The 20,474-nt window shown below is 49.1% G+C and overlaps 1 protein-coding gene across 9 annotated transcripts in view; it reads right to left on the bottom strand.

Moving 5' to 3' along the window:
• The window catches only part of disp1 (dispatched homolog 1 (Drosophila)), a 360,881-nt gene that overhangs the window by 153,527 nt on the left and 186,880 nt on the right, over positions 1-20,474 (bottom strand). For 2 of the 9 annotated variants that reach the window (XM_072550726.1, XM_072550731.1), the window contains exon 1: positions 15,219-15,363. The exons of the other annotated variants lie outside the window; for them this stretch is intronic. The gene's annotated coding sequence lies outside the window, so the exon portion shown is untranslated. Of the gene's footprint in view, positions 1-15,218; positions 15,364-20,474 lie in introns of those variants that run through there. 9 annotated transcript variants of the gene reach the window in all.

Below are 20,474 nucleotides of genomic sequence, written 5' to 3'. Positions count from 1 at the left end.
GCTGAAAGCCATTCCACCCACACCATTCTTGGAGCCAAATAAACCTTTTGACAGGTTGCAAAACAATGAGACTCTCCAAGCTGCATTAAAGCTGATTGTAGAGATCTAAGGTTCAGTGTTTTTTTTTCCCTAATGACAATTTAAGGTGCTAAAACTAGAGGATGAAATTTGAAGGGTTTAAAGTTCATGGGCTGCAATTGTTGGATTAACTGTCTGTATTTAAATCTGATGGAGAAGCAACAGGAATGATTGTGATGTATCCAATGATATTGAAGGATGTAAGAATGGGAATGGGATAGACACTGACAACCATTTCTAATCCTCCTCAGACTCAGGGGCAGTCCCAGAGGACTGGAAAATTGCAAAGGTTACACCATTTTCAAACAATAAGTCTGGCATTTCCAGCCCAACCAGCTTAACAGTGCTGGGAGGCTGCTCGAAACAATAGTTCAGAACAAAATATATAGAAACATGGAGAAAGATGCATTAATTAAGGAAAGCCAGCATGGATTGTTTAAGGACTCTCTGCCCTCATGTTAGCCTGGCCTGGGACTCTCTGCCCCCGCACTGGCCTGACCTGAGACACTCTGCCCCCGTGTTGGCCTGACCTGGGATTCTCTGCCCCCACGTTGGCCTGGCCTGGGACTCTCTGCCCCCGCACTGGCCTGACCTGGGACTCTCTGCCCCGGCACTGGCCTGGCCTGGGACTCTCTGCCCCCGCACTGGCCTGATCTGGGACTCTCTGCTCGCTACGTTGGCCTGACCTGGGACTCTGCTCCTGCGTTGGCCTGACCTGGGATTCTCTGCCCTCATGTTGGCCTCGCCTGGGACTCTCTGCCCCCGTGTTGGCCTGGCCTGGGACTGTCTGCCCCCGTGTAGCCTGCCCTGGGACTCCCTGCCCCCATGTTGCCTAGCCTGCAACTCTCTGCCCCGGCGTTGGCCTGGCCTGGGACTCTCTGCTCCCGCGTTGGCCTGGCCTGGGACTCTCTGCTTCCACGTTGCCCTGGCCAGGGACTCTCTGGCCCCGTGTTGGCCTGGCCTGGTACTCTCTGCTCCTGCGTTGGCCTTGCCTGGGACTCTCTGCCCCCCGCATTGTCCTGGCTTGGGACTCTCTGCTCCTGCGTTGGCCTGACCTGGGACTCTCTGCCCCTGAACTGGCCTGGCCTGGGACTGTCTGCCCCTGTGTAGCCTGCCCTGGGACTCTCTGCCCCCATGTTGCCTGGCCTGCGACTCTCTGGCCCCCGCGTTTGCCTGGCCTGGGACACTCTGCTCCTGCGTTGGCCTGACGTGGGACTCTCTGCCCTCATGTTGGCCTGGCCTGGGACTCTCTGCTCCTGCGTTGGCCAGACCTGGGACTCTCTGCCCTCATGTTGGCCTGGCCTGGGACTCTCTGCCCCCGTGTTGGCCTGGCCTGGGACTCTCTGGCCCCGTGTTGGCCTGGCCTGGGACTGTCTGCCCCTGTGTAGCCTGCCCTGGGACTCCCTGCCCCCATGTTGCCTAGCCTGCAACTCTCTGCCCCCGTGTTGGCCTGCCCTGGGACTCTCTGCCCCCGTGTTGGCCTGCCCTGGGACTCTCTGCCCTCATGTTGGCCTGGCCCGGGACTCTCTGGCCCCCACGTTGGCCTGGCCTGAGACTCTCTGCTCCTGCGTTGGCCAGACCTGGGACTCTCTGCCCTCATGTTGGCCTGGCCTGGGACTCTCTGCCCCCGTGTTGGCCTGGCCTGGGACTCTCTGGCCCCGTGTTGGCCTGGCCTGGGACTGTCTGCCCCTGTGTAGCCTGCCCTGGGACTCCCTGCCCCCATGTTGCCTAGCCTGCAACTCTCTGCCCCCGTGTTGGCCTGCCCTGGGACTCTCTGCCCCCGTGTTGGCCTGCCCTGGGACTCTCTGCCCTCATGTTGGCCTGACCTGGGACTCTCTGCTCCCGCATTGGCCTGGCCTGGGACTCTCTGCCCCCCGAGTTGGCCTGCCCTGGGACTCTCTGCCCTCATGTTGGCCTGGCCCGGGACTCTCTGGCCCCTATGTTGGCCTGGCCTGAGACTCTCTGCTCCTGCGTTGGCCTGGCCTGGGACTCTCTGCATCTGCGTTGGCCTGACCTGGGACTCTCTGCCCTCATGTTGGCCTGGCCTAGGACTCTCTGCCCTTGCGTTGGCCTGGCCTGGCCTGACCTGGGACTCTTTGCCCCTGTGTTGGCCTGGGACTCTCTGCCCCCGGGTTGGCCTGGCCTGACCTGGGATTCTCTGCCCCCGTGTTGGTCCTGCCTGGGACTCTCTGCCCCTGCGTTGGCCTGGGACTCTCTGCCCCCGAGTTGGCATGTCCTGGGACTCTCTGCTACCGTGTTGGCCTGGCCTGGGAATCTCTGCCCCCATGTTGGCCTGGCCTCGGACTCTCTGCTCCCATGTTGGCATGTCCTGGGACTCTCTGCTACCGTGTTGGCCTGACCTGGGACTCTCTGCCCTCCGCTTTGGCCTGGCCTCGGATTCTCTGCCCCTGTGTTGGCCTGACCTGGGACTCTCTGCCCCTGCATTGACCTGACCTGAGACTCTCTTTCCTCTGTGTTGGCCTGGCCTAGGACTCTCTGCCCTCTGCGTTGGTCTGTCCTGGGACTCTCTACTCTTGTGTTGGCCTGACCTGGGACTCTCTGCCCCCGTGTTGGCCTGGCCTGGGACTCTCTGCACCTGCATTGGCCTGGCCTGGGACTCTCTGCCCCTGCGTTGGCCTGGGACTCTCTGCCCCCTGAGATGGCCTGGCCTGGTAAACTCTGCCCTTGCGTTGGCCTGGCCTGGGTCTCTCTGCCCTTGCGTTGGCCTGGCCTGGGTCTCTCTGCCCCCGTGTTGGCCTGGTCTGGGACTCTCTGCCCTCCGTGTTGGCCTGGCCTGGCACTCTCTGCCCCCGTGTTGGCCTGGTCTGGGACTCTCTGCCCCTGCGTTGGTCTGACCTGGCACTCTCTGCCCCCGCGTTGGTCTGACCTGGGACTCTCTGCCCCCGCGTTGGTCTGACCTGGGACTCTCTGCCCCCGCGTTGGCCACGCCTGGGACTCTCTGCTCCCACGTTTGCCTGGCCTGGGACTGTCTCCCACCGTGTACCCTGGCCTGGGACTCTCTGTCCCCATGTTGGCCTGCCCTGGGACTCTGCCCTATGCGTTGGCCTGGCCTGGCACTCTCTGTCCCCATGTTGGCCAGGCCTGGCACTCACTGCCCCTGTGTTGGCCTGACCTGGGACTCTCTGCTCCAGCATTGGCCTGGCCTGGGACTCTCTGCCCCCCGAGTTGGCCTGCCCTGGGACTCTCTGCCCTCATGTTGGCCTGGCCCGGGACTCTCTGGCCCCTATGTTGGCCTGGCCTGAGACTCTCTGCTCCTGCGTTGGCCTGGCCTGGGACTCTCTGCATCTGCGTTGGCCTGACCTGGGACTCTCTGCCCTCATGTTGGCCTGGCCTGGCCTAGGACTCTCTGCCCTTGCGTTGGCCTGGCCTGGCCTGGCCTGACCTGGGACTCTTTGCCCCTGTGTTGACCTGGGACTCTCTGCCCCCGGGTTGGCCTGGCCTGACCTGGGATTCTCTGCCCCCGTGTTGGCCTGGTCTGGGACTCTCTGCCCCTGCGTTGGCCTGGGACTCTCTGCCCCCGAGTTGGCCTGGCCTGGGAAACTCTGCCTTCGTGTTGTCCTGGCCTGGAACTCTCTGCCCCCATGTTGGCCTGGCCTCGGACTCTCTGCTCCCATGTTGGCATGTCCTGGGACTCTCTGCTACCGTGTTGGCCTGACCTGGGACTCTCTGCCCTCCGCTTTGGCCTGGCCTAGGACTCTCTGCCCCTGTGTTGGCCTGACCTGGGACTCTCTGCCCCTGCATTGACCTGACCTGAGACTCTCTTTCCTCTGTGTTGGCCTGGCCTAGGACTCTCTGCCCTCTGCGTTGGTCTGTCCTGGGACTCTCTACTCTTGTGTTGGCCTGACCTGGGACTCTCTGCCCCCGTGTTGGCCTGGCCTGGGACTCTCTGCACCTGCATTGGCCTGGCCTGGGACTCTCTGCCCCTGCATTGGCCTGGGACTCTCTGCCCCCTGAGATGGCCTGGCCTGGTAAACTCTGCCCTTGCGTTGGCCTGGCCTGGGTCTCTCTGCCCTTGCGTTGGCCTGGCCTGGGTCTCTCTGCCCCCATGTTGGCCTGGTCTGGGACTCTCTGCCCTCCGTGTTGGCCTGGCCTGGGACTCTCTGCCCCCGTGTTGGCCTGGTCTGGGACTCTCTGCCCCTGCACTGGCCTGGCCTGGCACTCTCTGCCCCTGCGTTGGTCTGTCCTGGCACTCTCTGCCCCCGCGTTGGTCTGACCTGGGACTCTCTGCCCCCGCGTTGGTCTGACCTGGGACTCTCTGCCCCAGCGTTGGCCTGGTCTGGGATACTCTGCCCCCGCGTTGGCCACGCCTGGGACTCTCTGCTCCCACATTTGCCTGGCCTGGGACTGTCTCCCACCGTGTACCCTGGCCTGGGACTCTCTGTCCCCATGTTGGCCTGCCCTGGGACTCTCTATCCCCGTGTTGGCCTGACCTGGGACTCTGCCCTATGCGTTGGCCTGGCTTGGCACTCTCTGTCCCCATGTTGGCCTGGCCTGGCACTCTCTGCCCCTGTGTTGGCCTGACCTGTGACTCACTGCCCCCATGTTGCCCTGGCCTGGGACTCTCTGCCCTCGCATTTGCCTGGCATGGGACTCTATGGCCCAGTGTTGGCCTGGCCTGGGACTCTCTGCTCCTGTGTTGGCCTAACCTGGAACTCTCTGCCCTCATGTTGGCCTGGCCTGGGACTCTCTGATACCACGTTGGCCTGGCCTGGGACTCTCTGCTCCTGCATTGGCCTGACCTGGGACTTTCTGTCCTCATGTTGGCCTGGCCTGGGACTCTCTGCTCCTGCGTTAGACTGGCCTGGGACTCTATGCCCCCACGTTAGCCTGACCTGGGACTCCCTCTCCCCGCTTTGGCCTGGTCTGGCCTGGATCTCTCTGCTCCCGCTTTGTCCTGGCCTGGGACTCTCTGCTCCCGCTTTGTCCTGACCTGGGACTCTCTGCTCCCGCTTTGTCCTGACCTGGGACTCTCTGCTCCCGCTTTGTCCTGGCCTGGGACTCTCTGCTCCTGCGTTGGCCTGACCTGGGACTCTCTGCCCTCATGATGGCCTGGCCTGGGAAACTCTGCCCTCGTGTTATCCTGGCCTGGGACTCTCTGCTCCCGCTTTGTCCTGACCTGGGACTCTCTGCTCCCGCTTTGTCCTGACCTGGGACTCTCTGCTCCCGCTTTGTCCTGACCTGGGACTCTCTGCTCCCGCTTTGTCCTGACCTGGGACTCTCTGCTCCTGCGTTGGCCTGGCCAGGGACTCTCTGCCCTCATGATGGCCTGGCCTGGGAAACTCTGCCCTTGTGTTATCCTGGCCTGGGACTCTCTGCCCCCGCATTGGCCTGGCCTGGGACACTCTGCCCCCTTGTAGCCTGGCCTGGGACACTCTGCCCCCCACGTTGGCCTGACCTGGGCCTCACTGCCCCCTTGTAGCCTGGCCTGGGACTCTCTGCCCCACGCGTTGGCCTGGCCTGGGAGTCTCTGCCCCCACGTTGGCCTGGCGTGGGACTCTATGCCCTCCGCATTGGCCTGGCCTGGGACTCACTGCCCCCATGTCGGCCTGGCTTGGGACACTCTGCCCCCGTGTTGGCTTGGCCTGGCCTGGGACTCTCTGCCCTCATGTTGGCCGGGCCTGGGACTCTCTGCCCCTGAATTGGCCTGGCCTGGGACTCTCTGCCCCTGAGTTGGCCTGGCCTGGGACTCTCTGCCCTCGTGTTGGCCTGGCCTGGCCTGCCATTCGCCTCCGGGTTTCGCCACCGATGATCTTCAGTTTTCTCCATCAACCTCTAGATAAGTTCGTTAAAAGTTTGAAAAAAAGAGAATAGAATGAAAAGAATGGGCAGAGCAGAGGAGCTCCGGCTGAAGCATCTTATTCTGCCCCCATCTTGGACTGTTGGGCTGTCGGACTAACGTGCTGGTTAAAACAAACTTTGGGGTATATAAAATTATTAGAGATTTAGATTGGGTGGATGGTTAGGGATTTTTTGCCAGGGAGGAGATTTCAAATACTAGGGGGCATAGGATTAAGTGGGGAGGGGAAAGGATTAAAGGAGATGTGCAAGGCAAATGTTTTTTTACACAGTGGACAGTAAGTGCCGAGAACATGCTGCTCTGGCAGATCGCAGAAGCAGGTATGACAGTAATGTACACAGACACATGACCAGACAGGGAGCATTTGTAGACAGATAGGATTAGTTTCTAAAGGCATCATGACTGGTGCAGACATGGAGGGTTGAAGGGCCTGTTCCTGTGCTCCACTGTTCAATGTCTGTTTTTTTTGGCAATACTCAAGCTGTGCACCACTTCGCAACTATTTTCAAAGAATGTGAAATTTTGTCATTTTTGGGAAATTTGACATTTTGCAAATCCAAAATTAGCTTCTTGTGGCCAATTAGAGAATTTAAAGCTAATTATGAAGTTAATACACTGTCAAAAATTCAGTTACACTTCATTTGGGGTGACAAACAGACTTAAAGGAAAAGCTCTTGTGAATTTGATCGATATTCTATTGTTTATAATCTCGAATTGCCTTAATAGTGCATTCCCTGGAGAAGCACAGAATTACTGATCTACAATTCTGTGTTCTTCAGCGCAGTCTATTCTGTGGACTTATGAGGTTGCTGTCAATTTCAGTGATGTCAGTGAATGAAGAGAATTTCATTATTATTACAATAAAATATAAAAACAAGGAATGTAAAAGACACTTATTAAGAAAGGTCTAAACAGAATTTCCAGGTGAAACAGCATTTCTCACCTGTATACCCTCCAATCTTGTGTATTGTATTTGCTGCACCCAATGTGGCCTACTCTACACTGGAGAAACCAAACACAGACTGGGTGACCGCTTTGCAGAACACGTTAAGTCTGTGTGCAAGCAGGATCCCAACCTTCCCATAGCCAGTCGTTTTAACATAACACTTCTCTACATCACTGAGACCAAATGTAAACTAAGGGCATATTTCACAGAGCATCTCAGCCAGTCACAAGGGCCAAACTGACCTCCCAGTCACCATCCATTTTAATTCCCCTTCCCATTCCCTCTACAACATGTCCATCCTCAGCCTCCTCCATTGCCACAGTGAATCAGACCGCAGATTGGAGGAGGAAAACCTCACCTTCCGCCTGGGCAGCCGATAGCCCGAAGCACTCAACACAGAGTTCTCCAATTTCAAATAACCCCCCTTCCTATCCACCAACTCCCTTTCCAGCCCCTCCTTGTCCCTTCTATTCCACTTTTTCCAATCACCAATCGGATTCATTCCTCCCATTGACCAACCAGGCCACACCCTCCCTACTTGTGTTCACTTATCACTACCCCTCTCCCCAATCAAAACCCTCCCCCATCCCTAGTCCTGAAGAAGGGTTCTACCAGAAACATTGACTTCCCCACAGCTGCCTGTCTTGCTGTGTTTTTCCAGCCTCCTTCTGGTCATTTTAACACAGCATTCTGCTCACATGACTAGGTGTCTGTCCTCAGCATGCTGCAATGCTCCAAAAGAATCCCAATACAAACTGGAGGAACAACATCTCATCGTCAGACTAGGCACTTTACAGCCTTCTGAACTTAATAGTGAGTTCAACACCTTTAAATTGTGTACATTTCTTCCCTTCCTTTTAGCTTGTTATCATGTCCTCCCCTCCCACATCCCACTTACTATCCTTTCAAGTCTGGCAGGACACCCACCATTGTTCTGCTATTCTCACATTCCAATCACTTAATCTGAACCATGACCATCTTTTCTTCACCAGCATCCTAACGCTACCCACCTCCCACCATTCCCGTACCCCCCAAACTATAGCATAGATGCTGCTCCCTCCATACTCCCGCTTTTTTTTTTAAGATTACTTACAGTGTGGAAACAGGGCTTCGGCCCAACAAGTCCACACCGACCCGCCGAAGAGCAACCCAGCCAGACCCATTCACCTGCTAATACGGGCAATTTAGCATGGCCAATTCACCTAACCTGCACATCTTTGGACTGTGGGAGGAAACCAGAGCAACCCCACACAGACACTGGGAGAATGTGCGAACTCCACACAGACAGTTGCCCGAGGCGGGAATTGAACCCCGGTCTCTGGCGCTGTGAAGCAGCAGTGCTAACCACTGTGCCACCGTGCCACCCAGCTTTGATAAAGAGTCACCTCAACTTGAAACGTTAGCTCTCTCTCCATGGATGCTGTCTGACCTGCTGTGATTTCCAGTATTTGTTGTTTTCAGTCCAGATCCCAGCATCTGCTGAGATTTGTTCATACTTATTAAAAAAAACCTTGTCAGGCCTGAGCTGGAGTACTGTCTTCATTTCTGGGTATCATGCTTTGATATAGATTGCTGCCCGCAGCAGAAGGATCAGTAACCAGATTACACAGATTGAAGGAGTTGCATAAAAGAGCTTGAGGAAACTAACTTTTTTTTTAAACTGGGAAGAATTGTGATCTGGAAGGTTCAATGCCACAGAAGTGATGGAAGCAGATTCAATAGTAACCTTCAAAAGGGAACTGGATAAATACTTAAAGGCAAAAGAAATCAGGACCTTGGAGGAATAGCAAGGTGAGAGACTGATCTGAATGGTCTCCTCAGCTGTGCAATTCTATGATGGACCTAACCCACATCACAGTACGACAGCTATCAATGTTTTATTTGAGGTAGCCATTTCTGTCTCTGTCCAAACACCCACCCACCACTGCTTCCTTATTAAATGGTGATTTATGAAATTACAGTATCAGGCAATTTTTCTTCTTCGAAGTCAGACAATCCCACAGAGAACTTGAATGTGCAGTCTTCTACAGCTTAACACTTGCGACGTTTCATCAAAACGTTTAATGTGATTTCAGCAGGAATGTTTTTATAAAGTACAAACAGTGGAACTTTTTAAAAAATTTCGACTTTAACGTTAACAGTAAATATTCAGAGCATATTTAAGTGAATGTTGCATTTTTATTTCACAGATTCTGGGGGTAATCCAAGAAGGAGCACGGGAAAAATTTCTGGCTGTAAGAGCAGCAATTAGTTTTATATGCTGTTGCATTGTTTTGGAACTTTGGGGAAAAAAAAGTCAAAACAACAGCAGTTTTAAACGGGAGAAGAACAGACAAAGGAAGCACATGGTGAGGTCATTGCAGGGGGGAGAGAGAGAGAGAGAGAGAGAGAAAGAACCTGCAAGTAACTGCCTTTGATGTTTGAATTCATGTATCGCTGGACATCAGAGTGCATCTGGGAAAAATTATTAAATAGTGAAATTCACAACTGATCTTGGAGGAACTGTTGGGTGAATTTCGCAGCACAGAATCAGATCAGTTAATCGTTGTTTTAAGTGTGGCCTACAGAGAATCTGCAGTAGTGAGAACAGTGGGTTCTTCTTGATTACATGATTTTGGAGATCAGTCTCTTGATTAAACTTAAAATATAAGCCATAAATATTCATTTAAGCTGGGGCAGTGTTTGTAGAGGAATAAGATGGTGTTATTTGCTGGGTCTGTAGATTGTGAAGGGGCAAAAATGGCCTTTAAAGGAGTGATATGTACTTATTGTCAGATGTGGGAGTTTAAAGAGAGTTTAAGGGTTACTGCGGATTATATCTGCCATAAATGCTGTTGGATGTGAATCTTATCAGATCAAATGGATCGGTTGGAGAGACAGTTAGAAGCAGTGTGGAATTTGTAACAGCAACAGTATGTGATGTTATAGGAAGGGGGGAAATCTCAGATACAGTCACATAGCTGAGTTAACTCCAGGAAAGGTAAGAGAGGTAGACACTAGTGCAGGAGTCTTTTGTGGATATACCCATTTCAAACAGGTGTGCTGTTTTGGAAAATGTAGGGGGTGATGGATTCTCAGGGGAACGTAGCACGAACAGCCAAGTTTCTGGCATTGAAACTGGCTCTAATGCAACGGGGGGGTACGTCGGGTTCCAAGAGATCAAGTGTGTTAAGGGATTCTCTACTTCGAGGTACAGACAGGCGTTTCTGTGGCCAGCAGCGAAAAATCAGAATGGTGTGTTGCTTCCTTGGTGCCAGGATCAAGGATGTCTCAGAGAGAGTACACAATGTTCTCACGGGGGAGAGGGGCCAGCAAGAGGTCATTGTCCACATTGGAACCAACGACACAGGAAGAGAAAAGGTTGAGATTCTGAAGGGAGATTAGAGAGTTAGGCAGAAATTTTAAAAAAAGAGAGGTCCTCGTGAGTAGTAATATCTGGATTACTCCCAGTGCCACGAGCTAGTGAGGGCAGGAATAGGAGGATAGAGCAGATGAATGCATGGCTGAGGAACTGGTGTATGGGGGAAGGATTCACATTTTTGGATCATTGGAATCTATTTTGGGGTAGAAGTGACCTGTACAAGAAGGACAGATTGCACCAAAATTGGAAGGGGACAATATACTGGCAGGAAGATTTGCGAGGGCTACTCGGGAGGATTTAAACTAGTAAGATGGTAGGATGGAGGGGGGGACCCAGGGAGATAGTGAGGACAGAGATCAATCTAAGACTGGTACAGTTGAGAACAGAAGTGAGTCAAACAGTCAGGCAGGCAGGGACAAGGTAGGACTAATAAATTAAACTGCATTTATTTCAATGCAAGGGGCATAATAGAGTAGGCAGACTAACTCAGGACATGGTTAGGAACATGGGACTGGGATATCATAGCAATTACAGAAACATGGCTCAGGGATGGGCAGGACTGGCAGCTTAATGTTCCAGGTTACAAATGCTACAGGAAGGATAGAAAGGGAGGCAAGAGAGGAGGGGCAGTGGCATTTCTGATAAGGGATAGCATTACAGCTGTGCTGAGGGAGGATATTCCCAGAAATAACAACCAGGGAAGTTATTTGGGTGGAACTGAGAAATAAGAAAGGGATGATAACCTTATTGGGATTGTATTATAGACCCCCTAATAGTCAGAGGGAAATTGAGAAACAAACTTGTAAGGAAATCTCAGCTATCTGTAAGAAAAATACAGTGGTTATGGTAGGGGATTTTAACTTTCCAATCATAGACTGGGACTGCCACAATGTTAAGGGTTTAGATGGAGAGGAATTTGTTAAGTGTGTACAAGACAATTTTCTGATTCAGTACGTGGATGTACCTACTAGAGAAGGTGCAAAACTTGACCCACTCTTGGGAAATAAGGCAGGGCAGATGACTGAGGTGTCAGTGGGGGAGCACTTTGGGACCAGCAACCATAATTCTATTAGATTTAAAATAATGATGGAAAAGGATAGACCAGATCTAAAAGTTGAAGTTCTAAATTGGAGAAAGGCCAATTTTGATGATATTAGGCAAGAACTTTCAAAAGCTGATTGGGGGCAGATGTTCACAGGTAAAGGGACGGCTGGAAAATGGGAAGCCTTCAGAAATGAGATAACGAGAATCTAGAGAAAGTATATTCCTGTCAGGGTGAAAGGAAAGGCTGGTAGGTATAGGGAATGCTGGATGACAAAAGAAATTGGGGGTTTGGTTAAGAAAAAGAAGGAAGCATATAATCCTTAGAGGAGTACAAAGGAAGTAGGAGTATACTTAAGAGGGAAATCAGGAGGGCAAAAAGGGGACATGAGATGGCTTTGGCAAATAGAATTAAGGAGAATCCAAAGGATTTTTACAAATATATTAAGGACAAAAGGGTAACTAGGGAGAGAATAGGGCCCCTCAAAAATCAGCAAGGCGGCCTTTGTGTGGAGCCACAGAAAATGGGGGAGATACTAAACGAGTATTATGCATCAGTATTTACTGTGGAAAATGACATGGAAGATATAGATTGTAGGGAAATAGATGGTGACATCTTGCAAAATGTCCATATTACGGAGAAGGAAGTGCTGGATGTCTTGAAACACATAAAAGTGGATAAATCCCCAGGAGCTGATCAGGTGTACCTGAGAACTCTGTGGGAAGCTAGAGAAGTGAATGCTGGGCCTCTTGCTGAGATATTTGTATCATCGATAGTCACAGGTGAGGTGCTGGAAGAGTGGAGGTTGGCTAACGTGGTGCCACTGTTTAAGAAGGGCGGTAAAGACAAGCCAGGGAACTATAGACCAGTGAGCCTGACTCCGGTGGGTGGGGAAGTTGTTGGAGGGAATCCTGAGGGACAGGATGCACATATATTTGGAAAGACAAGGACTGATTAGGAATAGTCAGCATAGCTTTGTGCGTGGGAAATCATGTCTCACAAACTTGATTGAGTTTCTTGAAGAAGTAACAAAGAGAGTTGATGAGGGCAGAGCAGTGGATGTGATCTCTATGGACTTCAGTAAGGTGTTCGACAAGGTTCCCCATGGGAGACTGATTAGCAAGGTTAGATCTCATGGAATACAGGGAGAACTAGTCATTTGGATACAGAACTGGCTCAAAGGTAGAAGACAGAAGGTGGTGGTGGAGGGTTGTTTTTCAGACTGGAGGCCTGTGACCAGTGGAGTGCCACAAGGATCGGTGCTGGGTCCTCTACTTTTTGTCATTTACATAAATGATTTGGATGCGAGCATAAGAGGTACATTAACTAATTTTGCAAATGACACCAAAATTGGAGGTGTAGTCGACAGCGAAGAGGGTTACCTCAGATTACAACAGGATCCTGATCAGATGGGCCAAGGGGCTGAGAAGTGGCAGATGGAGTTTAATTCAGATAAATGTGAGGTGCTGCATTTTGGGAAAGCAAATCTTAGCAGGACTTATACACTTAAAGGTAAGGTCCTAGGGAGTGTTGCTGAACAGAGACCTTGGAGTGCAGGTTCATAGCTCCTTGAAAGTGGAGTCGCAGGTAGATAGGATAGTGAAGAAGGCGTTTCATATGCTTTCCTTTATTGGTCAGAGTATTGAATACTGGAGTTGGGAGGTCATGTTGCGGCTGTACAGGACATTAGTTAGGCCACTGTTGGAATCTTGCGTGCAATTCTGGTCTCCTTCCTATCGGAAAGATGTTGTGAAACTTGAAAGGGTTCAGAAAAGATTTACAAGGATGTTGCCAGGGTTGAAGGATTTGAGCTATAGGGAGAGGCTGAACAGGCTGGGGTTGTTTTCCCTGGAGCATCGGAGGCTGAGGGGTGACTTCATAGAGGTTTACAAAATTATGAGGGGCATGGATAGGGTAAATAGGCAAAGTCTTTTCATTGGGGTCGGGGAGTCCAGAACTAGAGGGCACAGTTTTAGGTTGAGAGTGGAAAGATATAAAAGCAACTTTTTCACACAGAGGGTGGTACGCGTGTGGAATGAGCTGCTAGAGGAAGTAGTGGAGGCTGGTACAATTGCAACATTTCAAAGGCATTTGGATGGGTATATGAATAGGAAGGGTTTGGAGGGATATGGGCCGGGTGCTGGCAGGTGGGACTAGACTGGGTTGAGATATCTGGTCGGCATGGACGGGTTGGACCGAAGGGTCTGTTTCCATGCTGTACATCTCTATAACTCTATAACAGTGCACCTCGGATTCACGTAGGCAGTGCCAGGATCGCTCATCTCTCTCGAACTGTGAGAGATGGCTACATGTACCACTTTTTCATATTGTTAAGGGCCAGGTAAGGAAAATTTGGCAGGGGGGGAATCGAGACAAATGCAGAGGCAGATATAGAGGCATGTGGGGAAGGGAAGCAGAGGGAGAAGGGTAAGGGAGAGAGGACGATGTATGGGTTACAACGGGGATGTAACAAATTCCAGTGCTCTGAGAGAAAGGCGGCACAAGTAAATAGGAGTGCAGTGTGCCTTGACTCTCATTCATCAAACAACTTTGGTCTAATGCAGACCAAAAAGGAGCTGGTGAATCCATTTTACTCTTATTGCTTCATTTCCCACCCCCACAGTTCAGGAATGTGCACTATTTCCCAATGGAATTCACAGCTGATTTTGGCCACCTGCAGCTGCTATCTCACTCAGAATGTCTTGCCTCAAGGTCCCAGTTGATTACAAGATTCCCATCTGTTCCATCTTGAGGAGCATTGCTAGTGTCCAGTTCTAAGACGCCACCAATTCTAAAGAAAAGGCATTTTTTCCATAATACTCCACATGTATATACGTGCAAAAGGTGAACGCACAAAAATAATAGGGACACTCAAAAAAAAATCACATTGGGTGGGATAACACACAGAGTAAGAAAATATGCAAAGTACAAGAGTGCTTCAGTCTGCGTGCAGATGAAGAGTGAGCTAAGAAAGAAAAAGAATTAGTGGAGGAGTGTTATTGGGAGGGACTGATATTCAGGGAGGTATGATGTTGAGAAGGTCCAAGATGTCTGTGTAGAAAGAACTGGAGAATGAAAAGTGCAGTTAAAACAAACTCAGCCAAAACAGAAGGCAGGCAAACAGGCTGATCACATACATACACAGTACTTCATAGCCAAAGTTTATATTTAATAAAGACTCTCCACACCACCATCCCACGTTTCCCCCCGCCCCAACCCCCCACACCCCCCACACCCCACCCCCACCCCCACCATTTAACAGATCCACTGAAACCTTGGGAAGTTACTCTGGGACTGATTTATTGACCAAGTTTACTTACAGCTACTAAGAAAAATAATAAACACATTTACCAAAAAAAGTGACATAGCTAAGTGGAAACTATTCCATGCCAGGGGTTATCAGAGCCTTTGACAGTTTGTTAGAAAATGTTTACAGAATCCTAGCTAATTACAGAGAGTTCTACTATTTAAAAAAAACCTTAAACTCAGAAGTTCATTTGCTATGATGTAGAATGACTTGCTACTCAAATGTGGACAAATTACATCCTACTGCTTTATTTTCCTGCCTCACACACATCCACATTCAGCCCAAACTGAGAAGTTTACTCGTCTAACACATCAGAAACAGTAGACATCTTTACACAAGCAAAACAAAGATTCCAGATTATACATCAACAACTTTTCTAGGGACAGAAAATTCTTGGCAAATAAGATTTTAAAACATTATTGCTGAATAATCCTGAGAAATGAGTTCCCTAAAACGGACGTTTTTTCCAATTTTTTTTTTACTGCCATTTCCACTGGGAGAGAAATACAATCCCCAGTAGTAGAATTATTTCCGTCACTGTTCATACAACTTACAAAGATTTTTTAGTTGCTAATTTAGGCACTGCATTGGTTATCAAATTCAAATACTAGGTACAGCCAGTTATTGTGTTTTTGTACACCACTTATTGCAATCTCCAAACCTTACCTCCTCCTTCTTCCAAAGTAGGTGCAACAAATACCTCCTCTCACACTCAAGTGAGGAGAGTTCCGTATAGCCCCGTGCTGTATGCAGTACTGTAACAGTGCAGAACAATTAAACATCAGGAATGTACAGCACATTAAAATTACTGGTGCTGACTTAGTAACACAATCAATGACAGGCATGCGTTGATCATTTTGGGCAGGACAAGTTACGTATGGGGCTGTAATTTTTAAAGCTAGGCCACTCCTCCTGGAAATGACAGCTGGGTACATCTGCAGCTTAAAACTCACAAACGTTGAGCTTAAAGAGGACAGCTGCCCTCATGTGTCACGTATCTGGCATGAGGCTCACAGCCATGGAAGGGGGATAGAGAGAGCAGAGGGAGAGCAAAGCAGAGGAGGAGCAGCTGGTGGAAGGACAAGAGGAATGTGAGTGAGCAGGGAAGGGAAAGCAGGAGGTATGGTGGGGTAAAATGGGATGAAGAGAATGAAGAGGAGGGGAGAGCAAAGAAGGGGTGCTGGGAGAACGAAGGAGGGATGTGGGCAGAGCAAAGGAAGGATGTGAGGAAAGTGAAGGAGGGGTGCGAAGAGAGAAGGAAGCAGGAAAGCAGGGCTGCAGGACATTTTCCAGCTTGTTCTGCTAAGATTACTTACTATTCCTGGTTCATCCTGGATTGCTAAGATAACCATCACCTTCTTCTCTCCTCTGCAATACACCTTTCCAACCTCTCTATCCCCGTCTCCTTTTGCCAATAAAAAAAAGTGTGTAGTACTCATAGAATTCTTTGTTACCAAGATCAAGACAACAGAAGCAGCTCCCTGTCACATCCCTCCCTTCCACTGGCCCATTTGGCCCAAATGTCCTTTGATGGTCTCTACACTCCATCTCTGAACTCACATCATCTGTCATTTCTCTGTAATCTCTCCTCATTCCTTCCCTGAATTCATCTTGTCCTTGTCACCCACTGTCCACTCCCTCTATCCTGTTCCATCTAAACTCCTCACGAGCCAACTTTCCTTCCTTGTCTCCACGTTAGTCTCTCTCTGTAGGTGTTATACTTCTCTCCTTTAAATCTATTTCTCTTTAGGTCTTGATGCCATATGCTAGAAAGCTGCTATCCTATCTCAAACTTCCCTCTTCTTCAAAAAGGCCCTGATATTGAATCATAGCCAGAATAGCACTTCCAAAGGCTTCTCTTCCACATAGGTATCGGGACTTCCATTGTCCTGCAAGCACCTACGCTTGGCTCCCTCCAATATCATATCTATATGCCACTCAGTGAAATTATCCAAAAACACAGCATTAATTTGCAGATGTACACTGATAATAACCAACCTCATTTTGTCACCACACAGAATTGGCTGCGGATAGGCACATTTATACAATCATCGAGTTAGAGAGATGTACAGCATGGAAACAGACCTTTCGGTCCAACCTGTCCATGCCGACCAGATATCCCAACCCAATCTAGTCACACCTGCCAGCACCCGGCCCATATCCCTCCAAACCCTTCCTATTCATATACCCATCCAAATGCCTTTGAAATGTTGCAATTGTGCCAGCCTCCTCCACTTCCTCTGGCAGCTCAGCCCATACACGTACCACCCTCTGCGTGAAAACGTTGCCCCTTAGGTCTCTTTTATGTCTTCCCCCTCTCACCCTAAACCTATAATTCTGGACTCCCCCACCCTAGGGATGAGACTTTGTCTATTTATTCTATTCATACCCCTCATAATTTTGTAAACCTCTATAAGGTCACCCCTCAGCCTCTGAGACTCCAGGGAAAACAGCCCCAGCCTGTTCAGCCTCTCCCTGTAGCTCAATTCCTCCAGTACTTGCTGCTTGCCATTATTGTAATGCTAATCGCTGAGCACATGGACAGAAGCAGGATTAAGCCAGTCAAAGAGGAACATGTCCTCATATCTCTTCCTCACTGTCCATTTTGTCCACATGTTACATGCACGTTGTAGGAGGGAAAGACAACATGTGGGAAAGACAGGATGAACGTATAGGGTTGAATAACCTATACCTGCTCCTTATCTGACTCCCATATTTGTATGAATTCTGCTAAGGCCAGCTTGCAATGCTCAGCACCAGGGGCAAGCCAAGGCCAGAATTAGTTAAAGCCAACTCCTGAACTTGCTTCTGGCCCCCAACCACTTCCCTGGTGACCAGGACTTGGGGCCTATTCCGTTACTCTTCCCAGGTTTGCTGCTAAAATAGAAAAGACAAGCAACCATGTTACTGGGGTGAGGGGCAGGGGAATAAATGATGTTGGCTCTCCTGATTTTAATGGCTATTTCTATTATTGATTTATTCATTTTTATTCTTGTACCAAATTTTATCTTTCACTGTCCCATTGAGTGAGAGACAAACTGAAGTGTGGAAAGATTGGACAATCTTGCTGTGAAGCTTTTTGTTTGTTTTTTTCTGATGGCACAGGAGCATCAGTGCAAAGCCAGCATTTCCTACTTGGTCCCAAACTTACTAGGCCATCTCAGAGGGAAGTTAACAGTGTACCACATTGCTGCAGATCTGCTATCACACGTAGGCCACGGTGTCAGCAAACCAGATGGGTTTTTCTGACAATCACTACCGAAACAAGTTTTCAATTAATTGAATTTAAATTTCACCAGTTGCTGGGGTTGGATTTGAAACCATGCTCCCCAAACGTTAGCCCATGCCTCTGGATTACTAGCCAAGTGGCATCATTGTGCCACCCTTGACACATGTCCCTATAGCCTGAGGCTATTGGCTTGAGCCAGCCAAATGCTGTTACGCTTTAGTGTAGTCAGTACTTGACTTCACTGAGATGGTATTTATAATCAAATAACAGGTCAGCACTCATCGTATTCTGTAGAGACTGTAAAGCCAGCAGACAGCAGCTTTCCAGCAAGTGAAAATTACTCTTTCTTAAAGTATGAAAGTGACCAAATTATGGAGTTAAACTGAAATATTGCTCACAAAGTACACATTCACAAAGAAGCCAAATTCCCACTTTCATGTGAAATGGATCTTAACACATCAGAAGCTGGATAGTGTGCTGTTCAGCAGAATTTGGACAGTGTATGTAATCTAACCCTGGCACTTCTTGGGAAGAGAAGTTATTTCTTTGATATCTTTCTGCATTAACTCATTGGATACTGGAACTGCAAGTCACTTTGATGAATACAACTCATCTTTTATATCCTATTACAGAACGAAGGGACTCAGAAACACCTCTAAACAATAGCCTAAGGCAGGGAGCACAGATTTTCATAGAAAATACAGCAGAAGAACAAGCAATTTGCTGATTCTGCTTGAGATTTTAGAGGGTCTATTCCCAGAGCAGCAATTTGCTGCTTTCGTACCTCTGACTGTAACATACTCCTGATACCAGCAGATCTCTATGTGAGGGGCACATTGAGTTTACTTCAGATACTTTGTTGCTCGAATGTTGTTCAGGTCTTGCTGCATATGGACAGGAACAGCTTCAGAATTTCAGTAAATCACAAATCATACAATCTCTACAGAGTGGAGGCAGGCTATTCAGCCCATCGAGTTCACGCTGAAGAGCATCCTACCCAGCCTTATCCTCCTTACCCAATCGCTATAACTCGGCGTTTCCCATGGCTTATCCACCTAGCCTGCACATCCCTGGACACTATGAGTAATTTAGCATGGCTAATTCACCCGAATCTGCACATCTTTGGACTGTGGGAGGAAACCAGAGTACACAGAGAAAAACTACACAGACACAGAGAGAATGCAAAAACACCAAGCAGACAGTTGCCTGAGAGTGGAATTGAATCTGGGTTCCTGATGCTGTGAGAGAGCAAAGCTAACCACTGGGCAAACATGCCACCAAGTGGGACTGAACATTACGATAGGTGAATATCCTCATTCTTTGTGATGGAATGAAAGTCATTGATGAAACAGCTGAAGTTGGTTGGGCCTAGAGCATTATTCCAAGGGCCTCTTGCAGAGATGTCCTGGAACTGAGATGATTGGTCTCCAACAACCACGAGCATCTTATAGAATCATCGAGTCCCTACACTGTGGGAAAAGGCCATTTGGTCCAACAAATCTACACCGACCCTCCAAACAGTAACCCACCCAGACCCATTCCCCTACCCTATTACTCTACATTTACCACTGAATAATGCATCTAACCTACCCATCCCTGAACACGATGGGCAATTTAGCATGGCCAATTCACTAACCTGCACATTTTTGGATTGTGGGAGAAAACCAGAGCACCCGGAAGAAACCCACACAGACACGGGGAGAACGTGCAAACTCCACACAGACAGTCGCCCAAAACTGAATCGAACCCAGGTCTCTGGCACTGTGAGGAAGCAGTGCTAACCACTTAGCCACCGTGCCACCCCGAATTCATGTTAGGTATGATTCCAACCAGCAATTTTTCCCAATTCCCACTAGCTCCGATTTTGTTGGGGCCCTTTATACCACAGTTGGCCAAAATCAAGGACAGTCACCCTCAACAACTTAGCACTGTTCATGTTGGGCTCAAAAGTGCGAAGGGCCTGGACATTTGAAGATCAATGGGTAATACAACTTGGGGAAGCAGAGAGAAGTGAGCACATTCAAAACTGGGAGTTAATATGGACCAGCTCCTATAAAAAGACTGTGAATATGCTTTAAGGTAGAACCAAAGCGTAGGATTTTTGAGTACATTAAAACTCGAATAGGGGATGTCTTCTCTGTAATTTTGAGTATTGGTAATGTTGATTTTATTTTGTTTGTTATATGAAATATCTTAAATCCTGAAACATTGTTGCATGATGTTTTAAATCAGTCACTGAGAATTAAATTATTTTTAAAAGGTTACTGGTCTCTACAGGGATAGTAACATTATGTATTCCTCATTGATATAATGGTTGAGTGAGGAAAATGCTTAACCATGAGATTTTCGATTGTTGACGAGTAAAAAGCTGATGTTGCCCAAGCCTAAATGTTGGTCAGATCTTGTTGCACACACTTCAGTGTTTGAGGAAGTGAAAATGGAATCACAATAATCTACAAGCATCCCAAGTTTTGAACTCATAATGGAGAGACAGTCATTGACCAAACAGCTGAAAATGACTGAACCTATGACATTGTCCCAAGAAACACTTGCAGCAATATCTGAGGTTGAAATGACCAGCATCCACAGCCATCTTCGTGTGTGAGGTTTGACACTTGTTAGTGGAGTATTTTTCTGTTGATGTACAGCTCAATATTGCAAAGAATGTCAACTTACATTTCAAGGTAACAGGA

The sequence above is a fragment of the Chiloscyllium punctatum genome, chromosome 3, assembly GCF_047496795.1.
Source record: "Chiloscyllium punctatum isolate Juve2018m chromosome 3, sChiPun1.3, whole genome shotgun sequence".
Classification (NCBI taxonomy): Eukaryota; Metazoa; Chordata; class Chondrichthyes; order Orectolobiformes; family Hemiscylliidae; genus Chiloscyllium; species Chiloscyllium punctatum.
The sequence above is the reverse complement of the archived record's forward strand: the minus strand, read 5'-3'. Positions and strand labels throughout refer to the sequence as shown.